The sequence below is a fragment of the Sphaerodactylus townsendi genome, linkage group LG08, assembly GCF_021028975.2.
Source record: "Sphaerodactylus townsendi isolate TG3544 linkage group LG08, MPM_Stown_v2.3, whole genome shotgun sequence".
NCBI lineage: Eukaryota > Metazoa > Chordata > Lepidosauria > Squamata > Sphaerodactylidae > Sphaerodactylus > Sphaerodactylus townsendi.
This window is the reverse complement of record NC_059432.1, coordinates 78,558,966-78,577,887: the sequence shown is the minus strand read 5'-3', so window position 1 is coordinate 78,577,887 and position 18,922 is coordinate 78,558,966. Positions and strand designations below refer to the sequence as shown.

The window sequence follows — 18,922 nt, the reverse complement described above, 5'->3', positions numbered from 1 at the left end:
ATAAGTTGAGGGGGGCTTTTTCAGCACAAAAAATGTGCTGAAAAATTCTACTTATATGCGAGTATATACGATACTAACTAATTTGATTGTTTACAGACTAGACAAAACATTTGCTGTAGTTAAAATGTTTATAGGCAGATATAACCATTTTTAACCTAATCTGCAATTTAAAAAAATCACTTAAGAAGCAGAAATCAGTTTGGACTAGAGGTCTGCACAGGTTGAACCTGAGAGTGACTTCTTCGCAGCATGTTTTGGGCCTGCAAACTGTAACACTGTGAAAACTGATTGTTGCTTCTTGTTGACAAGCTCTTTTGCTGAGCTAAGGGAATGGAAGATTTCTGTTAACAGATCATTTACTCTTCAAAAAGTCTAAGCTCAGCCTTCCATGCTAAAAGAAAAATGGTAGCAGGCGCGGTGCTTTAGCCAGAGGTAAGAACTCAATGGATTCTGCTGAAGCAAATGAGACGTAAATGAACTTTTCACTGAGACTTGAGTGTGATCTCTTTCTCCAGACTGGAACCACTGCAGTTGTGCTTCAGATTAGTTAGTTATTTTGTTTGTTTATTTGCTCCTTGCATGTAGACTCTAGCTACATTCAAATGTTGCAAGTAAGGGTAGTTTAAACCAAAGTTTATCGAATGTGCCATAGTTAGAGGGTATTTGGAACCTGTTTGTCTGCTGCCAATGAAAGCCATCTTCAGTAGAAGTGGAAAGGGTTTCAGGTGTTAGTTTTTTGTGATTTGTGAGTTGTGGGTGTTTGCTGCTCTGTAATTCAGTTCTGTGTTGGGGGATGGGGTACAGCTATCAACAAACTAGGATTACTGCATTCAGATATAACAATTAACCAAAGTTAGCCCAATTTAGGTTTCACAAACTGAGAAATAACTCTAATTTAAACATCCATATGTGTGGTCCTCCTATTAAGCAGAACTAGTAAGGTGGTCTGTATTATAAAGTATGTTAAAACATTCTCTAATTTAGCATGCCTTGTGAATGATGCCTGTGTGTCTGCATCACCCTCTGGGTGACATTAATGTCTCAGAGATGAAAAAGGGTTAGCCACATTAGAAACTTTTATGTCTCAGATTGTTGTGTGCACAAATAAATAAGCCTCTGTATTCCAACATACTTGTCTTTTTAATGCATGGGGCCATCAAGGTTAAGAAAGTCAGCAGAAATGTTAAGAGAGCAATAGGACAGCAGGGTTGGTGTGGTATCTTCTGTACACTTTATACTTCCACTGCAAGACACTTTTCCATTACCATATCATTTCTCATTCTCCATTTGCTGCTGTGTTATGTTGAAAGTTTGAAAGGCTTCAATTATGCAAACAGTGGGGAAGGAAGAACCACGAGAAGCCCTCTGAAGGTTGGAATGGGTACAAAGTGACATGGCTTCACCAGCGACAGAATACATGTGATTTTCTCTTCAACTCCTGAATGTTTTTAAGAGTGATGAGTAGCAAATGCCATAAACTGTGGAGGCACCGCAGGGTAGGCATTGTCTGGCATGTTTTGAGTCAAATACAGTCTGATCTTTACCCACTGCTGTAAATTGCTCACTTAGGCTTCTTGCTTTCACATGTCACCAACTTCCTTCAGGCAGAGACAAAAACGTTCCAGTTTGTGGACATATCTCTTGCAAAACAGAGCTGGTGCAAGCCTTGTAAATCAGGACAATCAGAAAGGGGGCATTAAACATGTAGTTTGTGCATTTTCTTGGAAGTGGAAACTTTCAGGACTTGGGAAGCCTTTAATTTATCAAGAAGGGTCTAGTTTTGTATCCTGACTCCCCTTCTTTCCCTTTATTTGTCCAGTCCCTGCTTCATGGATCTTTTCTCTTAGAATACTTTATTTCAAGCAATGAAAATCAAGCTCCTCCTGTACAAAGGTTGCTGTAGAAGCCCGCCAGGAAACAACTGGTGGCAGCTAATTCATCTGATTTCTTTACATGAACTTATTTTCTTTGTATTAATATTGGGACTGGACTCTCTTACACTAGAAGTGTAAGATCCTAATTTTATTTTCTTTATTTGAAAAATCATAGTTGGTCAGAGTGACAAGCCCAGTGAGCTTTGTGGCACAATAGAGTCTTGAACCTGAGTCTTCATGTAGTTCTCTAACCATTGCACCACACTGCTTCATCAAGCCCTCCTTTTGCTCAGTTTTTATGTGCCACAAAGGAAAGATTGAAATGCTTATTTGCAGTGTGTGAAACTTCCTCGTTGCTCATTTTATTGTTCAGCCACATTCAGTAAACTGGTTCTCAATTCATTGCTCTTAGAGCTACTGTTCTGTGAATTATTAAGCTGTTGCCTTTCCATAGATACCATATTAATTGAAGGATTGAGCCACAAAATAGAGATTGCAAAAATGTACACATTTATTTTGTGGGGGCACCATGTTGAATGGACCTCTTTGAGTGGACAACTCTATTCATGAATAAAGCTGGGGCGTTGTCAACATTTGAATGCTTGCCTTTCCTTTTCCCTTTGCACTATGCACTAGGATTCCCAATAGTGGTTTAGGCTTGGCTTGCAGTTCTGGTTTTCTAGGGAACAAATGAATATGGTATTTCCAGAGATCTTTCCAATGCCCTAAATTCAATATGATCTTCTGGATTATAACATGCATTTGTATCCAATTTTTTAAAACTTCCTTCCAAGTCCACCACAGATGAAGAAAAGACCCTTGTGAAGTTCACATTTCCAACATCAATTCAAAACATTTTTAAACGTTTTTTGCCAGTTTTTCCAGTGACAAACACCAATAATACATCATTTTATAAAAATTCTCTTTTAGGCCTGAAGTTAATTTGACCTTTTAACCACATATTCTCTCACTGTTCATATGTTATACCCATAACCTGTTTTGGCATACAGTTTTTCACTCGTTCTTCTGTATCAAATCTCAACAAAAGTTTATACATCTCATTTATAGCAAAATCATATTTTGTACAAAAATCCGGTTTGAATTCAGTCTTATAATTAAAACCATACTGTCTTTTGTCAACTTTAAATCTTTCTAATAGTTGTTCATAGAAAAACGAGTCATTTCTTTCTATTTTTAATTGTTCTGCCAATTTCATTTTACCCTCCCTTTGTGCAAGATCTACAATATAATATTATTCACCTGTTCTCAAATATCATTTCTCATCAAAACAGTTCTTCTGTTGATGAGAGCCACATCGCTGGTTTTTTTTACATAGACTAGGTTTATATTTATCCCATATTCTCATATTTATTTTATTAGATTAGATTTACTAAGCCACTCCTCGCCTTCCGGGCTCAGCACGGCTTACAACATACTTATAAAACATAAAATCATCTAAAAATAAAAATCCAATAATTTGCAACAACATTTGTCAAGATGGCATAACATGCAATATTCCTGTAAGGTGAACTGATAACAATCAGATGGAAATGGCAAAAAAGAAGAAGTGTGTGTGTGGGGGGGGGCAGCCAGATGGTGCTATGACTGCCTCAACCACGCTGCCTAGTGAAACAGCTCTGTTTTATAGGCCCTGCAGAACTGTATATGGTCCCACAGGGCCCTGGACTCACTATCACCAGTCTGGGGCCAGGACTGAAATATATGATAATTATTAAAATGCTTATTTAACTTTGTCATGTCATAAATAGGCATGCCATCCATATCTCAGATCATGTCCCTCTAGTTCTGGCTTTCAACCAAGCCAAACAACAAGCAATGAAATATAATTTCAAGTCAGGTAAGCCTAGACTTCTTTCCTTTGCATCTTGCAAGATTTCATACTTGATCTGAGATTTTTTTCCCCTTGCCAAACAAGGTTGAATGTGTCCTCCTGCCATTGTTTAAATGTAGTAGCTAACACAGGTATTATTTGGAACAAAAAAATAGTATTCTTAGTCATACATTCATTTTAATCACAGAAATTCTCCTTAGTAACAATAATGATAAGAAATTATTGTTGCTGGAATAATACACATAAATATTTAAATACAGTATAGCACAGTGGTGGTGAACCTATGGCACGGGTGCCAGAGGTGGCACTCAGAGTCCTCTCTATGGGCACACGCAAACAGAGTTCATCTTGTGGGGGGGAAATCTCCCACACACACACACACACACACACACATCTAGGCTGGCCTGGGCCACTGGACTTGATGTGCATGCACCTCAGCCAGCAGAGAGGCTGGCGGGCCTAGTGCCTGTGCTCCAGGTGGCTGCTGCTCGGGGGGGGGGCACGGGCAGAGGCAGCAGAGGTGCTAGAGAGGCGCAGAGTGGCGAATGTGGGACTCGCTGGAGGCTACAGCAGGCTGGCCCCTGCTCGTGGGGGTTATTCAGATTAAATTGCCGCGTTGGCACTTTGCGATAAATAGGTGGGTTTTGGGTTTTAATTTGGGCACTTGATCTCGAAAAGTTTCACCATCGCTGGTATAGCATGTACTTCCACTACATTGTTTAAGGTGGAAAAATGAATGCACTGAAAATTTGTCATACTAAATTTAATATCTTATCAACTCCATATCAGATTGAGAAAAATCCAATCCATATCCCCTTGAACCACATTCTCTTTTTGTAATGGATGGTTTTGCTAATGAGACTAGGATCTATGGTCACTTGCTTAATGTTGTAATGGCAGTGGTATTCCTTGTTTGCTGTAACACCTGAACAGTGCCATGGCCTCTGCCTTATAGAGTGGTTATATGTGGTGCCACTTGAATATGCTACTAATTTTTGTTGTGTTTTTGTACCGTAACTCCCTTTACTTTCCTCCTTTTTTTTAGCCACCACTCACTGCTCAGTACTAGAATTTTCTATGTCTGGCTTCAACTATGTATTCTGTAATGCTTATCAGGATGAACATCTCCGATTGTCATAAGACACAGCATTTCAATTAACATTATTAAAACACTTTGTAGTACACAAGAGGAGACTAAATTCCCCAGTTCTGGGAGCCATATATGCCAAGGTTGCCACCAGTCAGAATCTCTTCCATATGCCTGAAAATCAGTCTAACCATATGATGGAACACTTCAGAGATAGTATTGAACTGGTGATCAAACGGGGCCCATAACAGTCAGTTGAATCTCAAAAAAAGCTTGCTTCCAACAACCATGGTAGAATTTATTTTTATTTATGACTTCAGCTGCAGATTGGAAAAGTTTTTTTTTCTTTTGCATTACTGTTTAGAATATTCAGAAGCTTTTCATTCTAAACACAAACCTGAAATCAAAGGTGACTAAATGCCAGGCACACTGAAATAACGTGGCACCTGTAATTTGAGCCTCTGCTGACACCCTGAAGTAAGATTTTAATTCTATGCTTGCACATTTCAAGACTCAAAGACCCTTCTCAAGTTTCTGCCTCCACTTTCAAGTGACCTGCTTTTATTTTTACAACTATGCAGTGAGTTCTCTCCTTCGTCTGTTCTTCACATGGTTTATAATTTGCAGCAGCAAAAAATACAGGTTTCAGGCAAAGGAGAATGGACTCTGCTCAATTACAGAGCCATTTTCAGGTAAAAAGATGTGGGTGGCAAGCTGGAGACACTTCAGCAAAATTGTTCCCCCCTCCCCCAATACTCAAGCAACCTTTTGCCCTTTATGGTGGTTCCTCAAGAGCAGGATTACTGCTTATTGGCAGGCCAGAATGAGAAAAGCATTTTCTTCAGCTAGCAATTTTATGACCATTTTCTGTCCAAATGCTCATATACATGGATTTTGGTTTCATAATACAGAAATTCATGCCAAAAAACATTTCATGGTATGACAGAGTTTTTACATGCTGAAAGTTGTATTTAATCAGGTAAGCCCATGCAAGTGTATACATTTGCTATATTTATACACAGACTTTATGCACATTTTTTAACTCAGGAGGAAGTTCCATTGGTCCCTTTTAATGATTCCTTAGGAAAATTGTTCCTAGTAGCTTATCATTACTACTACCTGAGGGAGCAGCACTCAAGTTAATTAAATATTGTGGTCCCTTGTAACCCAAACCAAACAGGGGGGAGGGTAGGATTCCCCTTTCACAAGCTCCAAAACCGGGGAGTTATTACCTCAGGAATTATTCCTTATTGACTTTAAGGACCTCCCTCAAAATCAGCACTAGAGCCCGTATCGCCTTACAGCTCCACAACAAAAGGTTTTATTTAAAATAAACAGTAACATCAAACATTTCGTTGGTAGGGTTGAGGAACAGGACTTTTACGGCACTGGCCCCGGCCTGGTGGAACACCCTTCCTCCAGCAGTCCGGGCCCTCTTGGCAAGGGACCTGGAGTGAGTTCCCGCGAGAGGGCCGCTGTAAGACCGATAAGTTAAGTTCCACCGGTGCCTTTGGAGTGTCCAGCCGGGCCTGATACGGGTGCCCCCTTACTGCTCCTTCTCACTGCTCCGTGCCTTGCGTGCAGTTATATATCAGGGGCCCCTTCATATTGAGGGGCCCCACTGCCCTCCCCCCCCCCCCTTGGGGGGTAGGTTTTAAATTGGGGTCAGATGCCCTTGCTTGTTTATTTATGCATTATTGTTATTCGCTGTTTTATGAGTTTTAAGTTATTTATGGGATGGAGCCTATATATTTATATTTTGTATGACCGCTCCTGTCTGATGTTTAGATAATGTTGTTTACCGCCCGGAGCCCTTTGGGGATCGGGCGGTATATAAATCGAAGAAATAAATAAATAAAAATAAATAAATAAATAAACACATAAACAAAAAAAACCCGAAGTATGTATTGTCATTCAGACTAGTATTTAGGCTCTCAAATGGTCCTATAACTGACAGTGAGGTGTTTGGGTCCCTGCCTAGAATTCTATTGGCTTAAACAAAGTCTATTGGCTTAAACAAAGAAGGGTCACAGCTCTCTCCTCAGGAAGCTAGTATTCCACTTCAAACTGACCAGTCTCCCTCAGGTGCTTTCCTGCAGCCATATCTAGGAGACCTTCCCTTAAGGAAGAGCTAACAAGCCCCAAAGACACGTTTTTAGGGTCACCCTAATTTTATATATTCAGTAACCCTGACAGCTTTTCAGCCTCAGATCCCATTTCTAGAGTCTCCCCCACTCCAACTCTCCCCAGAGAAAAAGAACCCTACAGCCCTACAACTGTCCCTTTTTCTCCTCTCAGGCAATTTTCCCCCAGCCCATTAGGACTGGGTAGGACCTAACTATTTCAGTGCAGTCTCTCCCTGGAAACCACTTCCCAAATATGGGCATTTGTCATATCCCTCTACTTAAAAGCTTAAAACTCTGTACTTGAAATTGTCTAGAAAGGAATCTCAAAAATGGTGATACAGATAAAGTGATACAAATAAGAGGCAAAAGGTGATACCAATAAAGGTGACACCAAGGTGATACAAATAAGATGTAATAATTATTTAACTATTTAGGATAAAGAATTCCCAAAACATTTAAATATTATTCTTCTCTGTGGAGGCTAACAATTAAGAGACACTCACACGTTGTGACTCCTGCAAGTAGGACATGTAAGAGCTGTCACAAAACAGCATGAAGAAGATGTACTCTGAGCCGTGTGTTGAACAACCCCCTACCATTGCCACAAAAATCAAACACTGGAATAATATTCTTTTAGATTATACTTATGTCTTTTTTAATTTTGTCTTTGGAAATTTTCCCTCTAGTTTTGCAGGTTATGGCTGTTCCTACAAATATAACAGTTAAAGGGAAAAAATCACTCAGGCCGTTTCTGCACGGCCTCCATTCGCCCCCACGCCGCCAAGAGTTCTGGCGGCGTGGGGGTGGAAGCCCGTTCGCATGCAAGCATGCGAACGGGCCAAGCAGAGGCCGACAGACGGCAGGCGGCTCCGCGCTATCTTGACAAATGCCGCCTGTTGTTGAAGTCTTCATTCGCTCCTCCCACCCCTGGAGGTCGGAGGACAGTGTATGGGCCATCAAATTTTCCTGCACTTAACGGTAATATCGCAGAAGGGAGACAGCGTCTTCCGGACTGGGTTCGCACCGCGCCGCCGGGAAGACGCTTCCTCCCCAACAACAACCCTTTAAAGGGTTGTTGTTTAGGGCGGCCTGAGGCCGCCCTGGGGGGAGGGAAGCGGAGTCAGGTCGCCTGTGCGAACGGCGGCCTGGGGGCGGCGTTTTTAGCGCCCCCAGGCCGTCGTTAATGGGCCGTGCGGAAACGGCCTCAGAAAGAGTGAAGAGCCCTGATAGAAAGGCCCATTTCCTCCCCACCAAGGAATTGTGTTTTGCTCAAAGAGAACATCTAATGGTCTGCAGAGATATTAAAATTAAGAAATCACCAATTATTTTGCTTAACTATAAATTGGAAGTGAGGATTTGCTTCAGCTGTAATGAGAGTGGAATAAAATACAACTGACCAGTGTGGCTGACGTGAAAGCAAGGTTTGCTTCAAAGCAAGAGCTGATACATTTATGGTCAGACAAATGGCAACTTTTGATATCTGTTTAAAAGAGGGGTCTTTTGGCTTGAGGTTGCGTAAATTTTTTGTTTTCACTATATCTCTACCCTTCCTGTTCAATATTTTATTTCAGAAAGTGGCTTAATTGTGGTTAATTAGCCAGAATATTTCACATTAACAACAATGTATAAGGGAATCCAGCCTCTGATCAGTTTTAAAGAAACGGGAAATAATCTTCATTCCTTCATTCCCCCCAAACTGTATTCTTAAAATAAAGCTATCAGGGAAAGGACATAAAGAAGCATATTTGTGGGTAGAGTATGATATTCTTATTTGAAAACTACAGTACAATAGAATTTATATACTGTTTGTGTACCCCACTGACAACAGTAACATTACTGGAAATATATATTATAAAAGAATAACAGCCCACAGCAGAATACTTATGGTCCAAAGCCATGTGCATACACACTTACCGAGAGTAAATCCCATTGAACTGGAAAAGTATTTGAGGTTATATATGGTGCATGTGATATTTGGCCCCAGGCACTCTCATCATGAAAGGATTTTATTGTTCTATGTTACTGCTAAATATGGTGCTTGCTAATATTACCTGTTTGTTGACTAGCTAAGAATTTAAAACTGCTTTTTCCTATCCCTTGTGCTAGTTGTTCTCTGGTATTTTGTGCTCAATTTGGAAACACCCTCTCCCTCACATAGAAATCACTGCCCGGTATCTCCTTTTATACCATATCTACAACTGTTTCTTTGTCAGTGTGTTGAATGTGTGGTTTTTGATATTAAATGTATGATATACTATCAAACATGGACAACTAGCAGCTACTTGCCATCTTTAGCAACTTCAATTAAATACTGTCATCATGAGGTCCTTGATGTTTAGAAACCTTAATACTTTCACTCCTGTCCTTGTGTTTACTAAGAAATTCAAATATCCATGGCTTTCATTGTGCTTTCTTCTTTTCCTTTGTAAAGGAACAACTTTTCAAAAGCCAGCCTTCCCATTTCTGGTGCGCATAGTGTGGATCTTTGTAACAATTGCATGAGCTTGTGCAGTTCTGGGGCTCTCCAGATTACAGAGCCACTGGTTAATGCTAAATTAAACAATCTACTTGTAGCATTTCTTCAGATGTTTTGCATTGCTAACTCCAACCACCCGTGTCATGTTAATCACTGTCGTTCAAGCATTTGGGAATGTTTCTTTTCATTTTTTAAAGTGGCTGTAATGTTCAGACAGATTTTTATAAATTGCCTTCCTCCTGAAAGGCTTGTTTTCCTGTTTGTTTTAAGCTGGCATTCATACATACAGGAAACATACATACTGCTTCCTGCCATGTTTCTGTTGGCAAGTATTAAGTTAACTTTGTCAGAACATGCCAACAGACTTTCTTAGCGGGCAAGCAGAAATAAAATAAGCATTCCTCAGACTAAACATCTCTTGCTTGAGTTGTACTGCAGGCCCCTCTTCATCAAGAGCTTCCTTCCTATGTGAAACAAGGAAAATTCTCCTGCCTTTGCTTAGTAACACCAAATGTGAATATAAAATCTCTAGATATGATCCTAAGTTAAGCATGTTTAAGTTTTCCTGTCCTATGTATACTTATGTGGAAGCCAATCCCATTAAGCTCAGTGTGCTTCTGAATAAACATGTATATGATAGGGTAACATATATAAATCTGTTTAATAGCTAATTTTGCTTCCATCTGTGGGTATCTAAATCTGCAGATTGGGCCCATTTACACAAAAGGAAGATCTGCTTCATGTTAAAACACCTCAGTCATTCTGTGACTGGACAATGAGCTTTTTATCTAGCCTGCATTCATCTGGACAAATCCTAACACAAAAAGGAAGAGTATATTAACAGTCAACCTAATTTCAAGTTTTATGACATACAAAATGTCCAATCCATAATTCTAAATTTCATAGCAGTTCTTTTCCCACCCCGTTGCCAGCAGAGGGTTTGCATAGATTACTGAGAGCCACATGTGGCTTTGTAACATGACACCCGTGGCTCTTCTGAACACTGTTCCCCATTGTGACCCCTTCCTCATGTTCCAATAAAGTGTGCAAGCCTCTTGTCTGGAGGAGCTCACGATTTGCAAGTGGTTCCCATGTGGAGACAGCTGTCACCAGAGGAATGGATAAGCTGCAAATTTCCTTGAGGTGCAGGCCTCATGCCAGGGGTAAAAGTAAATATGGTTGTCTTCGTTGACACTTATTATGAATATGGCTGTCCATAGTGGTGTTGGTACCACTGACATAGATGTTTCTTCTCTCTTCCATTTTATTCTTATAATAGTCTTTAGGTATAAATCAGACTGAAAGTGGGTATGATTGGCCCAAGGATATCCTGTGACCTTCCAGTGTGAATGAAAATTTGATCTATCTTTTCCTGATTCAGCAGCTATTTTGCTTTTTAATGGGTTTGCACAAGGTTGAATTTCAAGTTTAAAGTTTACCCATAGTCTGCCTGCCTGTCTGTTTCTCTCCTCCTCCTCCTACCCTGTTTCCCTGGATATAAGACATGCCCGGAAAATAAGATGTAGTAGAGGTTTTGTTGAAGTGCGAAATATAAGGCATCCCCCAAAAGTAAGACGTAGCAAAGTTTTTGTTTGGAAGCATGCCTGACAAACAGAATACAGAAATATAAGACATCCCCTGAAAATAAGACATAGCGCATCTTTGGGAGCAAAAATTAATATAAGACACTGTCTTATATTCGGGGAAACACGGTATGTGTGCTGGAGTCTTTCAGTACCTTCCTAGTCTGATAATGTTATCTCATTTTTCTCTCCTGTCCCAGAAAGGATTATTTATCCTTGTTTAGGACTTCAGTATTCTTTAAACTAATGAATAATGAAGTAGGCTTTTAGCGTCTCTGTCATAAGGTAAAGTTCTTAATCACAGTAATATTGTTAGTGCTTTCAAGCATTTAATTTAGATCCTTGACAATGTTTTCATGCTATCAATAAGAACCAGTAAGTGTGGCTCAGTTCTACTGAGGGATGAAACAGCATTAAAATCTTAAGTAATTAGGTTGAAATCTGATATATATGCTATTATCTAGCTCTTGCATGCAACTAGTTGTGTGAATCCACTAGACGTTTTGAGTGAGGATGCAAATTTTAAAAATGCATTCAGTACAGATATTCACATAGGAATCTCCTTCAGCATATGGGATTAGGACAATTATGTACTGCTATGTGTACCTCTAGTTGTGGTGAGCTTTGGTATTCTCTTCAAAATGTTATCTATTTTTTCATCTAGGTTCTGGAAACTAAACAACCCAGACAAAGTTGTACAAAGCCTCCAAGGATTGATTTTTAATTTATCAAGAAAATCTGACCTAGCTCACAAGGCACAGGTCAGAGACAAGATGAAAGTAATCCCTGAACTTGTTTGACAACAACTCAGCTATAGGCATTGTCTCTTGAGCCTATGCTTTATATGCTCCCTTTAAACTGAGAATGAGAGCCAGCTTGGTGTAGTTCAGTGGTTCTCAACCTTCCTAATACAGTTCATCATGTTGTGGTGACCCCCAACCCTAACATTTATCCATTTTACAGATGGAGAACACTGATGCAGAGAGTCTTAGGTGACCCCTGTGAAAGGGTCGTTCGACCCCCAAAGGGGTCCCGGCCCCCAGGTTGAGAACCACTGGTGTAGTGGTTAAGGTGTCCGATTAGGGGATCTCATTCATGCCATTTAAGCTTGGGCAGTTCACACACCCTCAACCCTCACTTTGGCTAATATTTGGATGGGAGGCCTCCAAGGCATACCAGGCTATGGCAAACAACTTCTAAACCCTTATGGCGTATCCCTATGCCATACTTCAGATGTGACTTGACAAAAAAATGCAGCTGGAGGTAGAGGTTTTCATGCACTTTACTTGGATGTTCATTGAATAATCATGGTTTTGACAACAGTCAAAGCTCACAAAACTTCTGTATAGCTCTAAGGGTGATCCATCTGAATATAAACATTTATGGGAATGAAGGTTCATGAATAAATGCTATCCTGTATTGTCAAAGGCTTCATGAATAAATGCTATCCTATTAACAACATTGCTGAAAACTTTGGTTACTGTATTTTACACAACCAAATACTCAAGGAGCTCATTATCACAGGAGGCTGTATTTACTTTTGGTTGCCCACATACCATTTCTGAATCATTTTTATGTTTTTCTCTGCTGCTAATTTTAACCAGTAAGGAAATACATCTGCCTGAATTCTTCCATGAGCTGTTAGAATTCAGTATTGGTGGGCTGGAAGAAACTGTTTTATGTTACTTGGACAAAGTTTTGTAATGTATCTACTCTTCAACTCTTTGTCTTTAAGCCACAAAGCAAAGAACTGCAGTAATAAAACTACTAGTGGGTGTTAAATAGTAGGATATTGAGGAAGTAGATAAAAGAAAATTGCTCCATTCACATCAGTAGGAGGAAAAATGTTGAGCTTGGGCCAGATGAAAGTTAAACATCCTTGGCTATTTTGTCAAGGATGACAACCTCTATTTCACATCAAATACACTGAATTCACCAAAAAGTGTGGAATACACAATGCATGGAATTCTTATCTGTGTACGAAGTGGCAGGTACATAGAATGGAAAATTTTAGATTCTTCATAAGCATCTTGTTTTCATTGAAGGGTGCTTTGTGAAAAAGTGAGGGATGGTAGTTTATCATGTTAACCTCCATTACCTAAAGCAGTGCTGGTTATGAATGCTGTATTCACAAGTGCCACATTCTCCACTTGTGAAAGAGACCACATCTCTTTTTAGAAAGTAGCAAATAACATCTCTTAGACCCCTTCCGCACATGCAGAATAATGCACTTTCAGTCCACTTTCAATGCACTTTGAAGCTGTGCAGAATAGCAAAATCCACTTGCAAACAATTGTGAAAGTGGATTGGAAGTACATTATTCTACCTGTGTAGAAGGGGCCTTAGAAACTCTATTATAGATTATACCATATCTTCTTGTCTTCCTCAGCTGTTTTGTGCATCATAATGTTATATGAAGAAACGCCTGATAATGTTGAGGGAAGCATTTTATTAGAAAACATCAGAGGCAGGGGCATGGAGGTGTGATGTTGTCTGAATTGCTGTCTCTCTTCCAGGGGAAATTTGGAACTGGCATATAGTAGTTCTAGGAATTGCTGAAAGTTCTATGTTAAACCATAGAGTTCCAGAGATTCCTAGAGCTACCAATGTAATTGCTGTGTTTTCCTCAGACGTCACAGAGCAATGCAGCTGCCACTGCTTTTTAAATTTTTCTCAGAGTGGCACAGGGCAACTAGGATTGGCAACACTACATTCTATGAAGTTTGAATAATTGCAAGTCTGTTCATCTTTAAGAACTGTTCTCACATTTAAAATACTGAAGGGAAAAAGTGAGGCTTTTTACAATTTCATGTTTTGTTCCTCTAGATCCTGTCTCCAGAAAATTTTAGATTACATCCAAGCTTGCTTATTCCCACATACATGTTTCCTTATAAAACCCTTAACATTTTATGTCGTACCTACTTAAGACATCATATCCTCTTTTCCAATGGCTTGTTGAATCTTTAAGATCAGGCTGGAACAATTCTTAAAAATGTGACCTGTGTTGTAAGTGTGCTTTATTGATTATCCCACAGCTGAGGACCTAATTCCCATCTGGGGTCTGTCTAGCATTTAGTAGCCTGATTTAGGTCAATACAGTATTGTTTGGTATTAGTATTCTTTGAGAATAACACAAGAATTAGCAGGTTTAAGTTACAAAGGAAACAGATTTAGCCAAAATGTTAAGTGAACTTTCTAAACATACAAACATCTCATCAGTGACTGAAGTTGTAGAGAGAAGTTTTTTTCCCTCATAAAAGCTTTTAAGGAGAAAACTGAAGAAGTATCTGTCAAGAATGAGAGCCAGTGTTGCAACGTCCCTTGGAGAAGGGATGAGTTGAAAATGCACTAGACTGGTAGGTCAAATCCTAATCTGATGATTTGTTTGCCTACCTTGTTGAGCCAGCAATCATGGGGAATAAGTATACATACTGATTTTCTTTTTCAGCATAGAATGTATTGTAATTCTTTCCTGTGTTCTTACGTAGCTCTTAGATATGAATAGGTAGAGTACACCTTCCAAGCTAATTTGATGAGGGGCAAGGCAGGCTTCGTTGTCTCCATAAATCAATTTAATTTATGGTGAAATGCACCAGGGTGTCAATCTTATGGTGGCTACTTTTGTCTTCTGCCCTTCCTCCTCATGGTAGTTCCATACTTGTAGCGATTGTTGATGGGTAAAAATTATTTTTTTGCATTCCATTAACAGTTACCTCAATGATGCAAAACTACAGCTTGTGTGTTCATGTCAAGTTCCCCCATGAGCTGCCACACAATACCTTACATTGAATAACAATGTACTTCAGCTCTAAAATTTCTGTCTGACCCATTAACTAATTTTTACATCCAAAAGCAGGAAAAATTCTTGATTCATATTATTATATCACAACGTGCTAAAGATAAAAACAAGATTTTTGAAGTGCAAATTTCCAGTGATAGAATAATCACCAGTTCTGTCTATAGAATTTCAGTTGGCCTGACATTACATGCATGAACTGTCTCAATCTTTGGCATTGCCTAGTTATTGTTTCCAAAATGCTGACATTCATGGGGGGGGGGGGGGGGCGGCAGTCAGTACAGTGTAATTTTGTAATTTTCATTGGACTACATTTTGCTAGTAAGATTTGCAAGCTTTTGAGATTTAGATATGTATTCTAAAGTTGAAAAGAACTATGTCCATATGTTTCAGTAGATTTCTTCAGCATTTTTGTATAGTGGAGACTATCATTTGCTTCAGATGCATATCACTGGACAAAGGAAGGAGAGGTAATCGAAAACCCATAATGTATTTTCTCTCAGAGATGGCTGAGATCTGAACTGCTCACAGTATCCCTGTGACAAAATTACACAGCTTGCCTCCAGAAGGCACTGATTAAGTAAGCAACGTGGTTTTTTGGTTTTGCTGTTACCAATCTGTTTTTGCTGTGTTCAGGGGTGGTGATTTATCCTTATTTTTGTCAGATAAGCAAATGAATGCAAAACTAATCTCTCCTTGAAGAAATCCTCCCCTCATGTTCAAGGACTTAAATGGGTTATCTAAGCAGGACAGTTGCATTGTTACCAGCCCAGCCCATGGTGGGTTAAGGGAACCCTGTTTTTAAGACAGCAGTGTCTCTACCCATCCTGCCAACCCTTGGGGTGCCTAGCAGTGCTTTGTCAAAATTCTCTGCATTGGTTAGTCTACCCACAAGGATGCAGTTAGTCTACCCACAAGGTCTGGAGTTGCCCTCACCCATATCTGCCTTGCAAAATACCTGTCCCACACCCTTCCTGAAGGAATTAAGAGAACACAGTACCCCTGCCCTGGAGAACATGCCCATCTCCAGACCTAGACTATCTACCCTGAAAAGAACTTGTTAATTCATTTGCTCCAGGTGTTCTTGTGAATATTGTATTAACCAAAAAAACTTCTTCCTTTGACTAATCTCTCTCTTATGACCACTTTATTTACACTGCCATTGCTTTATAGTTATGATTGACTCAGCACTCTGACCACCTCCAGGAACTCCCAGCTTAGCCCACCAGGTTAAGCATTCAGACTATTAAGGCTAATTTTTGTCTCTCATCTTTCCACGGAAGGGCAGGATTCCCCTTTGCTCTGGGAGATTAAAAGTCACTTTGCTTGACCCTGAGGATCCCCTTTTCCCTATAAGAAGCCCTGTCTCCCAGCAGCCAGTTCCCAGGACTTCTGAACTAGCAAATGGTTCAGTTGCCTCTGTGGGCCGCCTGCTTTCTACCCTGCTTCCTTGGAGCCCAGTGGAGGTTTTACAGACCCAAAGCCACTTCAGGGTCTGGTACAGTAAGAATCCCCCCAATTCCTCCACTATTCCCAACCTTCCCAATCTATCCCCTCAACACTGCTTATATCCTAGGGTGTGGGTGTGTTCTGCTACTTTGACTATTTTGTTCTTGTATACCCCTATAATCCCTAAATAAATTTGTTAAATGTTGTTTTGTTCTCCTGTGGATTCCACCCCCCCCCAAAAGCTGATTTTGATATACTTAGGCCACAAAGATCCCAAGCTTGCCCAACCTTTTGCTGAGCCAAGAGTCTGCTCTAATTCCCCCACTCTAAAAGGGACAAACTCCCACTATTTTGAGTAACACATTATACCAAGACTAGATGGAAAGTATTTGAATAGATGCTCCATTGATATAATACTTTCTGTCATTCAATATATTTTCATGCACATGAGACACAGGGTGAGGGACAGACAGATGGGCAGATGTGCTGGTGGAGGAAGGAAAGCTCTAGAGTAATTTCTAACAGAGATGCCAAACTGTCAAGCGATAGATCAAGAAACAGTCTTCCTGACAGGCACAATTCAGTCCAGAGAATTTCTTTTGTGACTACATGTGAGGTGCCTGCTGCTAAGACTCCTTCCATCAGATCTGTCTGATATGGTCAACTGGTTTTGATGCCTTCATAGCTAATGTTCTTTTTCTTTTTGTTTATTTGGTTTTTTAAAATGCTGGCCTTGTGACAAATTATTCAAATGCAAAATAATAGTTATATTTTTCAGATGAGATTACAGATTTCTGTCTCTCAGTGTGGGATGTTCGTTCACATTATAATTTCACTTGAATGGCCTTAATAGATCATGAAACAGATCTTACTCTGCAGTTACTGTTTTCTCCCCCCCCCCCCTTTAAAAAAACCCTGCATATTTCTAGGGTTTAAGGGACAAAGAAACAAATATATTCACTTGAGGAAGCTGTCTAATCTCTGCCCCTACAGAACAGCTTTTTCAGATAAGATTAAACATTTTCTGAATGATCCTTTTTCAGCCCCAGAGGACCCCCCACCCTTTTTTCATTTATATTGGTGTTTGTCAGTTGTGGCAGGATTTGATAACAGTTGGCTAGAGACGTGACCACACAGCAGCAGAACAACAAGGAGTGGGTATCATGGATCATAAATCTTCAGTAAGCCCATTTCTCTGGCAGGACTATGCATCTGTTACTGTCATAGTCAAAGGGAGAAGGCATTGTCCTTTGGCCTGTTAAATATCTGAAGTTCAAGCACCATTGAAGACTCTTCAGGAAACAATCAGTGACATCTATTGAGACTTCTCTCATTTATCCAATTGTTTGCTTTATCTTAACTTCCCATGTTGCACTTAAAATGTAAATCTAAAGGAGTGTAGCTTTTAATCCATATTACAATATTAGTTGAATCATCCAGAGACATATTGTGTTGTTCTGATTTTTCAGCAAAACTGGCAAAGTGTCGTATTCCAGTCAAGTTCTTTAAAATGTTGGTTGTGTTCCAAACACCTAATTTGTATTTGGATCTCCCACTACTGACCTTGGCAGATAGAGCTTTCTGCTCTTCTTCCTTAACTGGATCTGTTCTGTACAATTCACATCACTGGGTCTCTACAATTCACATCATTGTTTAAGTAATCACCATTGTGTAGTGCCACTTTCAGTATGGAGGGACATTTGATACTTTTGTTTATATTTGGTAACATTTTATTTCAGGAGTGGACTAGGAAATGCTACTTGTTGTACTGGAGTAGATTCTAGGAAATGCTACTTGTTATACGATTCGACAGAAAAGCCACTTAAGTTGTAGGAAGGCTTCACGCTTTGCTAAATGGAGTGGATGATAGGATTCACCACACTTAAGTTAAGTCAATAATTATTGTGCCCTTTCACAGTCAAGGACTGACTTACATGAAAACAGGCAGAAAGATAGGACCAGAGATGCTACCATACTCTATAGAGGTTTTTCAGGGACATTAGTGATGATGTCATATTTGTCCCATTTTGAGCAACAAACTGGGTTTTGTGATCATATGCTACGACTTACAATTGCATCTGTTGAATGAGTCTTGCTTGCTGAACTTGGTTCCTGCAAGCCTTGTTGCATTCAGAATGTATGGAAGGCTGTGGAAAAGACTGGTGGTCAGTTGAGGATTGGTGTGGAAGTCAAAGAGATGTAACGTGTACCCCACCCCATTTCTGGATTCTATTCCACCACCAATCATGGATGCTTAATCCTTCCTTGTAGCCAAAGATGTTTTCCCAGCCCTCACTGTGGGATAAACTAACAAAGAAACTTGATGACTAAATGTGTAGTAGTGCTGTCATCTGAGAACATTTCCTTATTGTCTCTTGCCAAAACAGCTTAAAGGAACTCATGAGGGGGCTGAATGCTGAAGGTATGAATCTACTGAATCATTGTGGTGGCAATAGGAAGGCAAGATTTGTTAGATTCAAAGGTTGTAGTGAACAAATCAGTGTAATTTGACAATTACAACATGTAATTTGATACTTTTGTTTATATTTGGTAGCATTTTATTTCAGAAGTGGACTAGGAAATGCTACTTGTTATACTGGAGTAGATTCAACGGAAAAGTCACTTAAGTTGTAGGAAGGCCTTCACGCTTTGCTAAATGGAGTGGATGATAGGATTCAC

The 18,922-nt window shown here is 39.8% G+C and overlaps 1 protein-coding gene across 2 annotated transcripts in view; it reads left to right on the top strand.

Moving 5' to 3' along the window:
- The window catches only part of EPHA4 (EPH receptor A4), a 178,646-nt gene that overhangs the window by 109,744 nt on the left and 49,980 nt on the right, over positions 1-18,922 (top strand). The window lies entirely within an intron of this gene.